The following is a 15,863-nucleotide window of genomic DNA, read 5'->3' as shown; positions in this document are numbered from 1 at the left end:
GGGATTCTCAGATATTTCAATTTCACATAATCTGATAATAATGTTGATGCATTTCCTGTGTCATCACCAGGAAAAGAATGTATAAAACTTGTAAGTGTTTTATTTATTATGGGGAACTAAATAAGTAAAAGCAGTGATGTGTGAGATCAGCACGCTGCTGGAGGGCCTGACTTCTTCAGAATAGTACTCAAATCCTGAATCAATAACAATAAGCCAAGAGTCCTGTATGGAACAATTTCTGACAGCATTTCTGCAATGCCTTTCATAACCTCAGAACATATGCTGCAGCCAGCATTGCGGTGAAGCAGTCTGGGAAGAGTGTCCTGCAGTCAGCATCGCGGTGAAGCAGTCTGGGAAGAGTGTCCTGCAGTCAGCATCGCGGTGAAGCAGCCTGGGAAGAGTGCCCTGTAGTCAGCATCGTGGTGAAGCAGTCTGGGAAGAGTCTCCTGCGGTCAGTTCTTGCTGAAAATAACAAGAGTGACATCACAAGACAGCGCAAGAGAGCGGCGGAGAGATCAGAACCAGCACAAGTGCAGGGAAGCTTCAAAAAGTGACGTCAGCACAAAGGTGAGAGCTGATTAGTGAGAAGTGGGTAAGTGTTTTTCTCCAGTTTAAAATACATTAAGGTAAGGTAAAGGTTCTAGTTTTTATCTAAGTACATAAATAATTTAAATTTTACTTTATTTAACTTAAAGTAAGTGTTTTTATTCAACTAGAAGCATGGCAGGGCAGCTCAGTCCCATGTTATGTATCGCCTGTAACACACGGGAAGTCCTAGATGCTCCTTGCACTCTAACCGACCACTTGTATAGGAAGTGCCACCAGCTGCAGTTACTTGAGCTCCAGGTTTTGGAGCTTGAGTGGCAGCTGGAGACACTGAGGTGCATCCACGAGGCCAAGGGTTTTGTGGATAGCAGGTTTTTAGACGTCGTCACCCCACAGTTTACGGAAGTGCAGACAGAGAGGGAATGGGTGACCATCAGTCAGAAGAAAGGTGTCAGGCAGGTAGTCAGGAAATCCCCAGGGTGCATCTCGCTTGCGAACAGTTCTTCTGTGTTAGAAAACAGTGAGAGTGACGGTTCCTCTGGGGAGTGCAGCCACACTCATGGCACTGTGAGTGGCTCAGCTGCAGAGTGGGGGAGGAAAAAGAGGGGAAGAGCAATAGTGGTAGGAGACTCGATAATAAGGGGAACAGATAGGCATTTCTGCAGCCCTAAACGTGACTCCAGGATGATATGTTGTCTCCCTGGTGCCAGGGTCAAGGATGTCACTGAACGGCTGCAGGGCATTCTAAAGGGGGAGGGCAAACAGACAGAGATCATGGTAGACATTGGTACCAACGACATAGGTAGAAAGCGGGCTGAGGTCCAGCAAGCAGAATTTAGGGACCTAGGAAACCAATTTAAAAAACAGGGCCTCAAACGTATTAATCTCTGGATTACTTCCGGTGCCACGTGCTAGTGAGTATAGAAATAGGAGGTTAGTCCAGATGAATGCATGGCTGGAGAGATGGTGCAGGAGGGAGGCCTTTAGATTTCTGGGACATTGGGACTGTTTCTGGGGGCGGTGGGACCTGTACAAAGCAGACAGGTTGCACCTGAACCAGAATGGGACCAACATTCTTGCAGGGAGGTTTGCTCATGCTGTTGGGGAGGGTTTAAACTAACTTGGCACGGGTATGGGATCCTGAGAGGAGGTTCAGCAGTGGAAGATGCACAGCCAAAATTAGCCAGAGCAAGTGAGTCTGGAAGACAAGGAAATTATAGGCCAGTTAAGGCACAAGGGAATTTGGCAAGGTTGGATGGTACTTATTTTAATGCAAGGAGTCTGATGAATAAGGCAGGTGAGTTGAGGGCACAAATTAACACATGGAAGTATGATGCAATTGCTGTCACAGAAACATCGTTGAGAGAGGGGCAGGATTGGCAGCTCAATTTTCCAGGATATAGAGTCTTTAGGAGAGACAGGGAAGGAGGTAAAAGAGGAGTGGGTATCGCAATATTGATCAAGGAATCAATTCCAGCACTAAGATGGGATGACATCTTAGAAGGTTCCTCAAATGAAGCCATATGGGTAGAACTGAAAAACAAAAAAAGGAGCAATCACATTGCTGGGAGTGTATTATAGGCCCCCAAACAGTCAGAGAAATAAAAGAGCAGATATGTAGGCAAATTTCAGAGAAGTATAAAAATAATAGGGTAGTAATAGTGGAGGATTTCAACTTCCCCAACATTAACTGGGTTAGTCATAGTGTGATAGGTTTAGAGGGAATGGAATTCTTAAAATGCATTCAGGAGAGCTTTTTAGAAGGTCCTACAAGAGAGGGAGCAGTCCTGGACTTAATTTTAGGGAATGAAGCCGGGCAAGTGGTAGAGGTATCAGTGGGGGAGCATTTTACAGATAGTGATCATAACTCTGTTAGATTCAAGCTTGTTATGGAAAAGGACAAGGATGGGCCAGAAATCAGAGTTCTAAATTGTGGTAAGGCCGATTTTAATAAGACCAAATATGATTTGGCTAGAGTGGACTGGGAGCAGCTACTTTTAGGTAAATCTGCAGCAGAGCAGTAGGACTCATTCAAGAAGGAACTAGGAAGAGTACAGGGACAACATATTCCAGTAAAGACAAAGGGTGAGACCAACAAACCTGGGAACCCTGGATGTCGAAGGATATACAGGAATGGATAAAGAGAAAAAGGGAGGCTTATGGCAGATACCGAGGGCTTAAAATAGCGGAAGCCCTAGAAGAGTATAGAATGTGTAGGGGGAAACTTAAAAAAAGGAAATTAGGAGTGCAAAAAGGGGGCTTGCAGGTAAAATAAAGGAAAATCCAAAGTTATTTTACAAGTATATTAAAAGCAAGAGAACTACTAGGGAAAGAGTAGGGCCCATTAAGGACCATAGTGATAATTTGTGTGTGGAGCCAGAAGATGTAGGTAGGGTTCTAAATGAATACTTTGTGTTGGTGTTCACAATGAGAGGGATGCCGTGGGTATGGAAATCAGGCAGAAGGACTCTGATATAATTAAAGAGATTAGCATAGAAAGGGAGGAGGTTCTAAGTGGTCTGGCAGGCTTAAAAGTAGATAAATCTCCAGGCCCGGATAAAATGTATCCCAGGCTGTTGAGTGAGGCAAGGGAGGAGATAGCAGGGATGCTGGCAATAATTTTCAATACCTCTCTGGCCACAGAAGTGCCAGAGCACTGGAGCACAGCCAATGTGGTACCGTTATTCAAGAAGGGAGGAAGGGATAAACCAGGGAACTACAGGCCAGTCAGTCTAACCTCAGCGGTGGGGAAACTATTGGAAGCAATTCTAAGGGACAGAATTAATCTACAGTTGGAGAGGCAGGGATTAATGAAGGACAGTCAGCATGGTTTTGTTGAGGGGAGGTCATGTCTGACCAATTTGATTGAATTTTTCGAAGAGGTGACCAGGTGTGTAAATGAGGGCAATGCATTTGACATTGTCTACTTGGACTTCAGCAAGGCTTTTGAAAAGGTCCCGCAAGGGAGACCGATAACGAAGGTAAGAGCCCATGGAATCCAAGGCAATTTGGCAAATTGGATCCAGAAGAGGCTGAGTGGCAGGAAGCAGAGGGCAATGGTCGAGGGGTGTTTTCGTGACTGGATGCCTGTGTCCAGTGGGGTTCCACAGGGATTGTTGTTGGGTCCCTTGCTGTTTGTGGTATATATAAATGATTTAGTCTTGAATGTAGGAGGGTCGATCAGCATGTTTGCAGATGACATGAAAATAGGCGGGGTGGCAAATAGTGGGGAGGGTAGCCTTAGACTACAGGAGGATATAGACGGGCTGGTCAGATGGGCTGATCAGTGGCAAATGGAATTGAATCCGGATAAGCGTAAGGTGAAGCACTTGGGCAGGACAAACAAGGCATGGGAATACACGATGAATTATGGGACCCTGGGAAGTACCGAGGATCAGAGGGACCTTGGTGTGCATGTCCACCGGTCCATTAAGGTAGTGGGACAGGTAGATAAGGTGGTTAAGAAGGCATATGGGATGCTTGCCTTTATTAACTGAAGCATAGAATCTAAGAACAGGGAGGTTATGCTGGAACTGTATAAAGTGCTGATTAAGCCACAGCTAGAGTATTGCATGTAGTCCTGGAATCCGCATTATAGGAAGGATGTGATTGCACTAGAGAGAGTGTAGAGGAGGTTTACCAGGATGTTGCCTGGGCTGGAGAGTTTTAGTTATGAAGAGAGGTTGGATAGATGGGTTATTTTCCCTGGAGCAGAGGAGATTGAGGGGGGGACATGATTGAGGTGTATAAAATTATGAGAGGCATAGATAGGGTAGACAGGAAGGAATTTTTCCCCTTGGTGGAGGGATCAATAACCAGAGGACATAGATTTAAGGTAAGGGGCAGGAGGTTTAGCGGGGATATGAGGAAGAACCTTTTCATCCGGAGGGTGGTGGGAACCTGGAACTCACTGCCTGAAAGGGTAGTAGAGGCAAAAACCCTCAAAACATTTGAGAAGTATTTGGATGTGCTCTTGCAGTGCCATGGCATACAAGGCTATGAGCCTAGTGCTGGAAAATTGTATTAGAATAGCTAGGTACTTGTTTGACTGGCACAGACTCGATGGGCCGAAGAGCCTTTTTCTGTGCTATAGACCTGTATGACTCTATAACATTCCAAAGTGCTTTATAGCCAATTAAATAGTTTTGAAATGAGGTCACTGTTGTTGAAGGAAATGCTCAACATGGAAACATTGGAGCAGGAGTAGGCCATTCAGCCCATTAGGCCTGCCATTCAGTTGTATCATGGCTGATGATCTGTCTCAATGCCACTTTCCCCCGCTATTCCCAGATCTCTTGATGTTGTTAGTATTTAGAAATCTATCAATTTCTGTCTTGAAAATGCTCAATGATTGAGCGTCCACAGTCCTCTGGGGTTGAGAATTCCAAAGATTCACCACTCTGAGTGAAGAAGTTCCTCTTTCTCTCAGTTCTAAAGGACCTGCCCTTTTTCTGAGACTGTGCCCTCTGGTTCTAGACTCACCAGTCAGGGGAAACATCTTATCTAGCTCAACCCTGTCTTGCCCTGTAAAAATTTCATAAGTTTCAATGAGATTACCTCTCATTCTTTGAAACTCTACAGAATACAGTCCCAGTTTCCTCAATCTCTCCTCATAAGACAATCCAGCCATCCCAGGGATTAGTCTCATGAACTGCTGTTGCACTCCATCTGTGGCATGTAAATCTATCTTTCAGTAAAAAGATCAAAACTGTACACAATACTCCAGCTGTAGTCTCACCAAGGCTCTATGTAATTACAGCAAGATATCTTTATTCCTGCACTCAAATCCCTTGTAATGAAGTCCAACATACAATTTGCCTTCCTAATTGCTTGCTGCACCTGCATGTTAGCTTTTAGTGACTCATAAACAAGGACATCCATGTCCCTCTGAACATCAACACTTCTCAACATCTCACCGTTCCCACATCCAAATAAGTTAGTTTGTGAACAGCTGTGGCACCAGCAAAGATTGTTGCAGTTCCCAACTAGTAACAGCCCGCCAACCTGAGAATGCCCTGTTTATTCTTACTCTCTGTTTTCTATCTGTTATCCAATCCTCAAGCCATACCAGTATTTTGCCCCTAATCCCATGTGCTCAATTTTGTTTACTAACCTCTTGTGTGGGACCTACAAAAGCCTTCTGAAAATCCAAATGCAGTGTATTTTCTTTATCTCCTTTATCTATGCTACAGGTACTATCTTCAGAAAAACTCCAGCAGGTTTGTCAAACATGATTTCCCATTTGTAAATCCATGTTCACTCTGCCCAACCATATCATTATTTTCCAAGTGTCTAGTAATCACATCCTTTGTAAAAGATTATAACATTTTACCGACTACTGACAGCAAAGCAGCAGGTCTGTAATACTCTCTTTTCTCTCTCCCTCCCTTCTTAAATAGTGGAATTACCTTTGTTACTTGTTAATCTGGTGGAAACTTTCCAGAATCTACAGAATTTCGAAAGATAACTACCAATGCATCCACTATCTCTATTGCCACCTCCTTCCACTCTTTGGGACGTAGATCATCTGGTCCAGGGGATTTATACAAACATATGAAATAGGAGCATAAGTAGGCCATTCAACCCCTCGCACATGCTCACCATTCAATAACATCATGGGTGATCTGTTGTGTTTTGAATTCCACATTCCTGCCCCTGATGACCTTTGATTCTCTTGCCTAACAAGAACCTATCCACCTGCACTTTAAAAAATAATCAATGACCCCACCTTCAACCCCTTTCTGAGGCAGGGAGTTCCAAAGGTGCACAATCCTCTGGGAGAAAAAATTTCTCCTCATCTCTGTCCTCAAAGGGCAACCCTTGATCTGAATTCACTCATCTTACATAGTTCAGTCAAGTCACCCCTCATTCTTCTAAACTCCAGTGGAAACAAGCCCAGTCTATCTAATCTTGCCTCATAAGAAAACCCGCTCATCCCAGATATCAATCTAGTAAACCTCTGAACCGCCTCCAATGCATTTACATCCTTCCTTAAATAAGGAGACCAAAACTGCACACAATATTTGAGAGTGAGAATGGGGAGTTAATAGTAGATAAAAAGGAAATGTTGGATGAAATGAACAAATATTTTGCTTCTGTCTTCATGACAGAGGATACAAAAAACATTCCAGTAGTAGCTGTAAATCAAGATGTGGAAGGGAGAGAGGAATTTGGTGAAATTAAAATCACCAGAGAAGCCTTACTGAGCAAACTGATGGAGTTGTGGGCTGACAAGCCTCCAGCTCCTGATGGACTTCATGCTAGGGTCTTAAAAGAGATGGCTAATGAGTTCGTAAACATGTTGATGTTAATTTTCAAAAAAAAACACTAGATTCTAGAAAGGTTCCATCAGAATGGAAAGTAGCAAATATAACCCCTCTATTCAAGAAGAGAGGGAGGCAGAAAATTGGAAACTATAGGCCAGTTAGTCTGATGTCTGTTATGCGGAAGATGCTAGAATCGATCATTAAGGAGGCTATGGCTAGGCATTTAGAAAAACTCAAGGTAATTGGGAAGAGTCAGCATGGTTTTGTGAAAGGGAAATCATATTTAACCAATTTATTGAAGTTCTTTGAAGGAGTAACTTGTGCCGTGGATAAAGGGGAGCCTGTAGACGTGCTGTACTTGTTTTCAGAAGGCATTTGATAAGGTGCCACATCAAAGATTATTATGGAAAATAAAAGCTCATGGTGTAGGGGGTAACATATTAGCATGGATAGAAGATAAAAGCCAAATACTGCGGATGCTGGAAATCTGAGATAAAAACAGAGTTAACGTTTCGAGTCTATATGACTCTCCTATAATGCTCGGAAGAAGTATCACACAGATTTGAAATATTAATTCTGTTTCTCTCTCCACAGATGCTGCCAGAACTGCTGAGTTTACTGTTTTTAGCTCTTATTATAGCATGAATAGAAGATTGGCTGGCTGGGAGAAAACAGAGTATGCATAAATGGGTCATTTTCTGATTGGCAGGATGTAACGAGTGGAGTCCCACAGGGGCCTGTGCTGGGGTCTCAACTTTTTATAATTTGTATCAATGACTTAGATGAGGGCAGTGAAGGCATGGTAGTTAAATTTGCAGGTTACACATAGCTAGGTGGCAAAGTATGTTGTGACATAAGGTTGCAGACAAATATAAGTAGGTTGAGTAAGCAGGCAGAAAGTCTGGCAAATGGAGTATAATGTGGGAAAATGCAAAGTTGTTTGCTTGGCAGGAAGAATAAAAAAGCAGAGTATTAATTATATGGAGAATGACTGCAGGATTCTGAGGTGCAGAGGGATCTAGATGTTCTCATGCATGAGTCACAAATAGTATGCAGGTACAACAAGTAACTAAGAAGGCTAATGGAATGTTATTCTTTATTACGAGAGGAATTGAACATAAAAGTAAGGATGTTACGCTTCATTTATACAGGTCACTGGTGAGACCACATCTCGAATACTGTGTGCAGTTTTGGTCTCATTTAACGAAGGATGTAAATGCATTAGAGGTGGTTCAGAGGAGGTTCACTAGATTGATATCTGGAATGAGTGGGTTGTCTTATGAGGAAAGGTTAGACAGGCTGGGCTTGTTTCACTGGAGTTTAGAAGAGTTAGGGGTGACTTGAATGAAGTATATAAGATCCTGCACTGCCTTGACAATGTGGAGGCAGAAATGATGTTTCCTCTTGTGGGTGAGTCCAGAACTAAGGGGCACTGTTTTAAAACTAGGGGGTGCCCTTTTAGGACAGAGGTTAGGAGAATTTCTTTTCTTTAAATGTCTGCCACTGCTTGTCTATTTATCCCCTAGCCTGGTATCCCAGTTCACTTCAGCTAACTCAGCTTTCATCCCCACATAGTTGCCCTTATTTAAGTTTAAAATACTAGGCTTAGACCCACTTTTCTCCCTTTCAAACTGGATGTAGAATTCAATCATATTGTGGTCACTGCTACCAAGGGGTGCCTTCACTCTGAGGTCATTAATTAATCCTGTCACATTACACGATACCAAGACTTATACAACCTGTTCTCTGGTTGGTTCCAGAATGTACTGGTCTAAGAAACCACTTCAAAAGCATTCTATGAACTCCTCATTCAGGCTATTACTGTCAATCTGATTTTTCTAGTTTATACGTAGATTAAAAGTCACCCATGATTATTGTCATCACTTTATCACAAGCACCCAATATTTCTTCTTGTATACTTTATCCTACATTTTGGTTACTTTTAGAGGGCCTGTAGACCATTCCCACTAGTGACTTCTTTCCCCTACTATTCCTCATCTCCACCCAAACCATTTCAACACCCTGATCTCCTGAACCAAGGTCTTCTCTAACTGTTGCCTCAATGCCATCCTTAATAAAAAAAGCTACCCCCTCCACCTTTACCTAGCTTCCTGTTCTTCTTGAATCTCATATACCCTCAATATTCAAGACCCAAACCTTGTCATCCTGCAGCCACTTCCCTGTACTGATTATCAGATCATATTTATTTCAATGTGTGCTATCAATAGTTTACTTTGTTATGAATGCTACGTACATTCAGAAACAGAGCCTTTAATTTTGTCCTTTTTATTTTTGTAACATCTAATCTTGACCATTGGTGTATTCATAGGTTTTATCTCTCTGTCCCTTCCTGCCATTCTCTGACCCCCATTTCCCATATTACTATTATGGTCTCCTACCTTGAATCTACATCTTGATTTGTTAGATCTACCCAAGTTTGATCCTTCACCCACCCCCCCACAAGCCCTCATTTAGTTTAAAGCCCTCAACCTTCAATACAATTTATTTTTTACAGCACAACATCTGTATTCATACTAATTTCCTTCGATGCATTATTTTCACAAGCACCTTGGTTCCCTAATATCTCTGGGAGATTTTCTGACTCTTTCTCTTTAAAGACAGTCACGAAGTAATTGTTTACTTTCTAGCTTATTTCCCTATTCTCCATAAGTTCCTCTGTCTCTGCCTGTAATGGACCTATATTTGTCCTTGCTAATCTTCCCCTTTTAACATACCTAAAGAAGATTTTAAAGTCTGCTTGTATTTTTCTCATTAGCTTGCATGCATATTCTCTTTTCCCTTTTTATCAGTTTCCTCCTTCTCCTTTGATGGGTTCTAAATTCTCCTAATCCTCTGGCAATCTAATAAGCCTCTTCCTTTGATCTAACTAGGTCTTTAAATTAACTTTTTTAACAAGCCAATTTGAGCACAACAAATCCCACAAACAGCATTGTAATAATTTCCGGATAATCTATTTCAGTGCTGTTGAGTGAAGGATAAATATTGACCCAGGGCACGTGGAGAACTTCCCTACTTTTCTTGAAAATAGAGCTGTGGAACCTTTCACATCCACCTAAGAGAGCAGACCAGGCCTTGGTTTAATATCCGATCACAGATTACAGACCTTTCATAGTGCAGCACTCCCTCAGTACTCGGAGTGTCAGTGAGGGTTCCCCACCCTCTCAGAATGAGGAAACCTTTCCTGAGCTCTGCCTACAGCAGTCTGGGAGATCAGCATTTTAAATTTCCCACCAGAGTACATCCCATCCACCCTCATCACCAAACACAGTTAAAGCCTCAGGCTCATTAACTTCCCTGAGCACCACCCCAGGGAGACGAGACCAGGAGGAGAATAGCCTTGAGGATGGGAGATTGCAGAATCACAGATGTCCACTTGAGGAATATCTGAACCTATGAGGGCTGTCAAATCTGGGGAGATTAAAAGCCGGAGGGGCCATTTGAGGGAGCGTGGAGAAGAGGAAATCTGGGGAATTACAGAATCTTAATGACACAGAATGAGACCATTCAGCCCATCATGTCTGCACTGGCTCTCCAAATAAGCATTATGATCTGGTGCCATTGTCCTGCCTTTTCCTTGTACCCTTGCACATTGTTTCTATTCAAATGATCATCTAATGTCCTCTTGAAAGCCTCAATTGAACCTGCCTCCACCACACTTCCAGGCAGTGCATTCCAGACCCAAACCACTCACTGTGTTGAAAAGTTTTTTCTCACGTCACACTTGCTTTTTTTGCAAATCACTTTAAATCTGTGCCCTCTCATTCTTGATCCTTTTACGAGTGGGAACAGCTTCTCCCTATCTATTCTATCCAACCCTCTCATGATTTTGAACTTCTCAATCAAATCTCCCCTCAGCCTTCTTCTCTCCTGGTACCTAGAACTATACACACTGCTCCAGCTGTGGTCCAATGAGTGTCTTGTACAAATTCAGCATAACCAACCAGCTCTTGCACTTTATGCCCTTATTAATAAAGCCCAGGATACTATATGCTTTATTAACTGCTCCCTCCACCTGTCCTGTTACCTTCAATGTTCTATGCACATATACACCTAAGTAAGGGATTTCCAGCATCCGCAGTTTTTTGCTTTTATCTTACACCTAAGTCTTCCTGCTCCTGAACCCCCTTCAAAATTTCACCCCTTATTTATATTGTCTTTCCATGATCTTCCTACCAAAATGCATCACCTCACCCTTCTCTGCATTGAACTTCATCTGCCACCTATCTGCCCACTCCAGGAAGCATACAGTACCCTGGGCTTTACTAATAGGAGCATTGAGTACTTGAGAAAAGAGGTTATGCTAAACTTGTATAAAACACTGGTTCAGCCTCAACTGGAGTATTGTGTCCAGTTCACGGCTCTGCACTTTAGGAAAGATATGAAGGTATTAGAGAGAGTGCAGAAAAGATGCATGAGAATGGTTCCAGGGATGAGGAACTTCAGTTATAAAGATAGATTGGAGAAGTTGCCATTGTTTTCATTGGAGAAGAAAAGGTTGAGAGGAGATTTGATTAGAAGTGTTCAAAATCATGAGTGGTCTGGACAGAGTAGATAGGGAAAATCTGTTCCCACTCATGGTAGGTTCGAGACCGAGAGGGCACAGTTTAAGGTAATTGGCAAAAGAAGCAATGGTGACATGAGGAAAAACTTTGGCCAGGGTTTTCTGGCCATATGGTGGCAGGACCCACCATGGGGGATTTAGCCCAGCCAGAAGTCCATTCACCTTCGGCCAAACCTGACAATCCTGGCAGTGTGCGTGGGCGGGAAATCCCACCCTTTGTCACCAGTGAATGATTAGGATTTGAAATGTGCTGCTAGAGAGTGGATTGGGGGCAAGTTCACTCGAGGCATTCAAAAATGAATTGGATTATTAGGCAGAGTTGACCCAGATTTGCACTAAGTGCAGTAGCGGACAGATAAAATGACGTTTTACCCGCTGGCCACAATGGCGGCTTTACACACTGTTTTGTCCCAAGCCTGCTGCTTTATTATGTATCCCTGCGAAACATGGCGTTTTAATGGCAGGCAGGCTCTTATTCATCCACCACGCCATCACCTCGCCGCTTCATCACGCTGGGTGCTATGTTTAAAGTCCAGCCACGCGTGCACATCTCAGGGCTTCCAGCCCAGGACTACTACAGGGAAAATGTCCACAAAAGGCAAAAAGACTGCAGCCCCCAGGTTTAATGACACATCACTGGAACACCGTTTGGATGCCGTGGAGCCTCACCGTGATGTCCTCTACCCCCACTCTGGTTACAGGATGGGCAGCGGTGTGACCAACCAGGCTTGGGAGGCAGTGGCAGTGGTGGTCAGTACCCTTCAAAAGAGGACAGCTACCCAGTGTGGCAGACGGATGAATGATCTCCTCCATTCTGCCAAGGTAAGTCACTCTTCTCATCACTCTCAATGCACACACTCACAAACCCATCACACATCCACAAGGACCTCACTCACTGGCAGCTTAAGGGACATCATCATACACTTCCTCATGCACACCATCATTGTCCTCCTCCTGTCAAAGGGACCACTCACCACTCACACATGCTAGGCACACTTATCATGTGGCTTGGCAGGTGTCCTGCTTACACTCCTTTGATCTCTATTCATGCAGGACAAGCTGGCACCAACAAGAGGGAGAGGTCGCAGACCAGTGGAGGAATGCCTGAAATCAAGGTCCTCACAGACTTTGAAAATGGAGCCATCCAATGGCCGGCGATGATCTGGCCCGGTCCTGTGCTGACAGTGAGGTTCGCGGTGCTCTACCAGGTGAGGATGCAGCAGTGCAACATCCATCAGACAACCATGCTGTGAGTGATGTGTCCTGTTTCACAGGCCACTGCCATGCACTAATTATTTCCCATTGCTTCCAGAGGCATAGCTGGGAAACAGCCGATGGAGTCCATGACTTGGGGCCTCTAATCAAGCCCAAAAGAAACCTCTGAAGAGGAATCTGGAGACATTCTCCTTGAAGTCCCATCACACCGCTTACCCACACACCCTCCACCACACAGAGACACACACCTTGGTGGGATTTAGCTTTAGAGTAGCCTCGGGATCACAATCTGGTGAGCACATTGCATTGTCTGATCCACAGCAGGCAGCGACTTCCCAGGTGTCTGGCACTTGAAGGGCTGCTGGAGGCCAGAAATTGCTGAGAGTCAAAAGATGAGCCTCTGGTCTCGGTCATGTCACAGTTGCTGGAACTGCAAAGGCAAGCTCGGGAACATCAGGAAGAGATGTTCGCTGCACTCCTCAGATTGCAAGGCACGATGGAGGAGTCCATCTGCCTTCAGGCTGAGGTGATATCACCGGCATGCCAACGCACCGAGGTCAACACTGGTATGATGGCGGACGCCATGGAGGTCTTGGACAGGACGTCATCGCTTCTGTACCACTGCTTGGGCTCAACTCAATCGCTGATACCATATTTGGCCTCCAATAGTGTGTACATGAGAGGGGTGCGAGGCAGCTCGATCTCACTCCAGCTACCCCTTCTCATCTTGGAGTCAGCCTGGGGCCCCCGGGCACCCATAGGGAGGATGTTCAGCAGGTGCACCCCGAGGGGCCTTCCATCCAGGTGACTCTGGGAGTGTCTAGCCCATATGAATCCCCTCTTCCTGTGACCTCAGCAGCTCCAGCTCCACAGGCCGAGGAAGGTGAGGCAGGGCCCTAAATGCAGGCCAGAATCCTCCAAGTCTTGGTCCTCCAGAGGATGCCCACCAAAGTCATCATGGTCAGGATGTAGCAGTCAACAGGTTACCTACAACTCCACTGTGGATGTCCTGGGAGTACCAAGATGTAACAGTTGGGTTAGGAAAGTTAAGAAGATGTATTTGCACAGCCTGTTGTGATGAAGATCTGTGTGAGTGCAGTTCATCGCACTGTGCACCTGTAGATCCTCGAGCTATCTAGGCACCAACCAGCGACGGCTCGCTGTGGCTCTTCGGCGGCATGTGCGGAGGTCCCATCCACCCCTTCTTCCAGAGGGTGCTGCTCCTCCCTCTGCGCAGCCAGGCACCTCAGTCACTCTCTCCTCCGTTGTCTTCACTCTCTGTAGGCCACGAGGTGTACAGCAACTCACCAGGCTCCATGATTCTGATGTATTCCTCCTACAGGACAAAAGAGAGAGACACATGGGTTAGCATGGGTGTACTAAGAACCTGTCCTGGTTAAGTCTGAAGGCCCCTTAATGCATCCTGGAGAGTGCTGGCCACCACTTGGATGGCCAGAGTTTAGTGCGCTGTATGGCTGCCCGAAACCCCACCCACCTACACCCCACTCCACCCGACCGATTGGCAGCAGCTTTGCCCATTGGACTGCATATTGTGCTCTCAGCTCAGGCACAGACATTCTCCTAACCCGCGCTGCAAGGCTGCACTGTTAACTTGAACCATGGGGGAGATTGGTCCAAACTGGGGTGCTGACATTGCAAGGGAGAGCCTCCAGCAGTGACTACTCCATGGCCAGCTCTAGCGAGGAGGTTGTACAATGTGCCCAGTTGTCCAACTGTTCTGCAGTCCACTGAAACATTCATTACTTTGCAGGATGTGCCCGGTGGGGGGGGGGGGGGGGGGGGGGGGGGGGGGTGAAAAGCCCTGGAGCACTTGGTGGCACAGTGCTGTCTCTGCATTGCTTGAATGGGCAGAGAAGCTGGAGGCCCGACACCAATCATATCAATGTGGCTGCGCCTGAACTGTCTCAGCTGTGGAGGAATGGCTAGATTAAACAATGTTTCCCTAATGCGTGGCCGCTTCCCTCGCCCACCCTTACTCCCCCCGCCCCGAATGCTTGTGCACTATCTTCAACCACAGGGCAGCCCCTGCCCCCCCTCCACCCCCCCACCCCCACCCTCACCCCAGGTCGCCTCAGCCACAGGGAAGCCCTTGCACCCCCCTCCCCTAATGCGCCTCAACCATGATATCCAACAGGTGACCTGGACAAGTGCTGTGCAACGTTACTGTGCACACACCCCTGAGTTCCCCTCAAAGTACAGCCCATCAAATACACACCTTGCATGTGCTTCTGTGAAACGTGTTGGCTTGTTTTCCTGCTTTCGTAGGCGGACGATCCAGCGGGAGAGGATGAATCTGGCGGGCTGGCCTAATAATGAAATGAGGTTCCTGATGTCCGATGGTGGGAAATGTGGCCTGCCAACAGCCGGCTGAGTGGACGATCACAAACTGGTTTCAAGCCGTTGTGAAACCGATTTCTGGCCTTCTCACCATATTGTCCACTCATGCCACCGAACACGCCCGATGCCAGTGGGCATGGAAACTCTGAAAAGGAAGAAAAGCAAGAATGCGCAGGGTTATAGGGAAAAAGCAGGGGAATGGCACTAGGTAAATTGCTCATTCTGAGAGCTAGTATGGACATGAATGGGCATGAATGGCTGCCTTCTGTTCAGTAATAACTGTGATATACTGTCCCATCAACACTCCCAGGACAGGAACAGCACAGAGTTAGATACAGAGTAAAGCTCCCTTTACACTGTCCCCATCAAACACTCCCAGGACAGGAACAGCACGGAGTTAGACACAGAGTAAAGCTCCCTCTACACTGTCCCCATCAAACATTCCCAGGACAGGAACAGCACAGGGTTAGATACAGAGTAAAGCTCCCTCTACACTGTCCCCATCAAACACTCCCAGGACAGGAACAGCACGGAGTTAGATACAGAGTAAAGCTCCCTCTACACTGTCCCCATCAAACACTCCCAGGACAGGAACAGCACGGAGTTAGATACAGAGTAAAGCTCCCTCTACACTGTCCCCATCAAACACTCCCAGGACAGGAACAGCACAGGGTTAGATACAGAGTAAAGCTCCCTCTACACTGTCCCCATCAAACACTCCCAGGACAGGAACAGCACGGAGTTAGATACAGAGTAAAGCTCCCTCTACACTGTCCCCATCAAACACTCCCAGGACAGGAACAGCACGGGGTTAGATACAGAGTAAAGCTCCCTCTACACTGTGCCCATCAAACACTCCCAGGACAGGAACAGCACGGGGTTAGATACAGAGTAAA

General features: G+C 45.7%; 1 protein-coding gene across 1 annotated transcript in view; it reads left to right on the top strand.

Moving 5' to 3' along the window:
* The first annotated feature begins 516 nt into the window (after nucleotides 1-516).
* Nucleotides 517-15,863, top strand: part of LOC121290906 — a 31,112-nt gene continuing 15,765 nt past the window's right edge. The window contains exon 1 of the mRNA XM_041211947.1: nucleotides 517-567. The gene's annotated coding sequence lies outside the window, so the exon portion shown is untranslated. The remainder of the gene's footprint in view (nucleotides 568-15,863) is intronic.

Source organism: Carcharodon carcharias, chromosome 2 (genome assembly GCF_017639515.1).
Source record: "Carcharodon carcharias isolate sCarCar2 chromosome 2, sCarCar2.pri, whole genome shotgun sequence".
NCBI lineage: Eukaryota > Metazoa > Chordata > Chondrichthyes > Lamniformes > Lamnidae > Carcharodon > Carcharodon carcharias.
The sequence above is the reverse complement of the archived record's forward strand: the minus strand, read 5'-3'. Positions and strand labels throughout refer to the sequence as shown.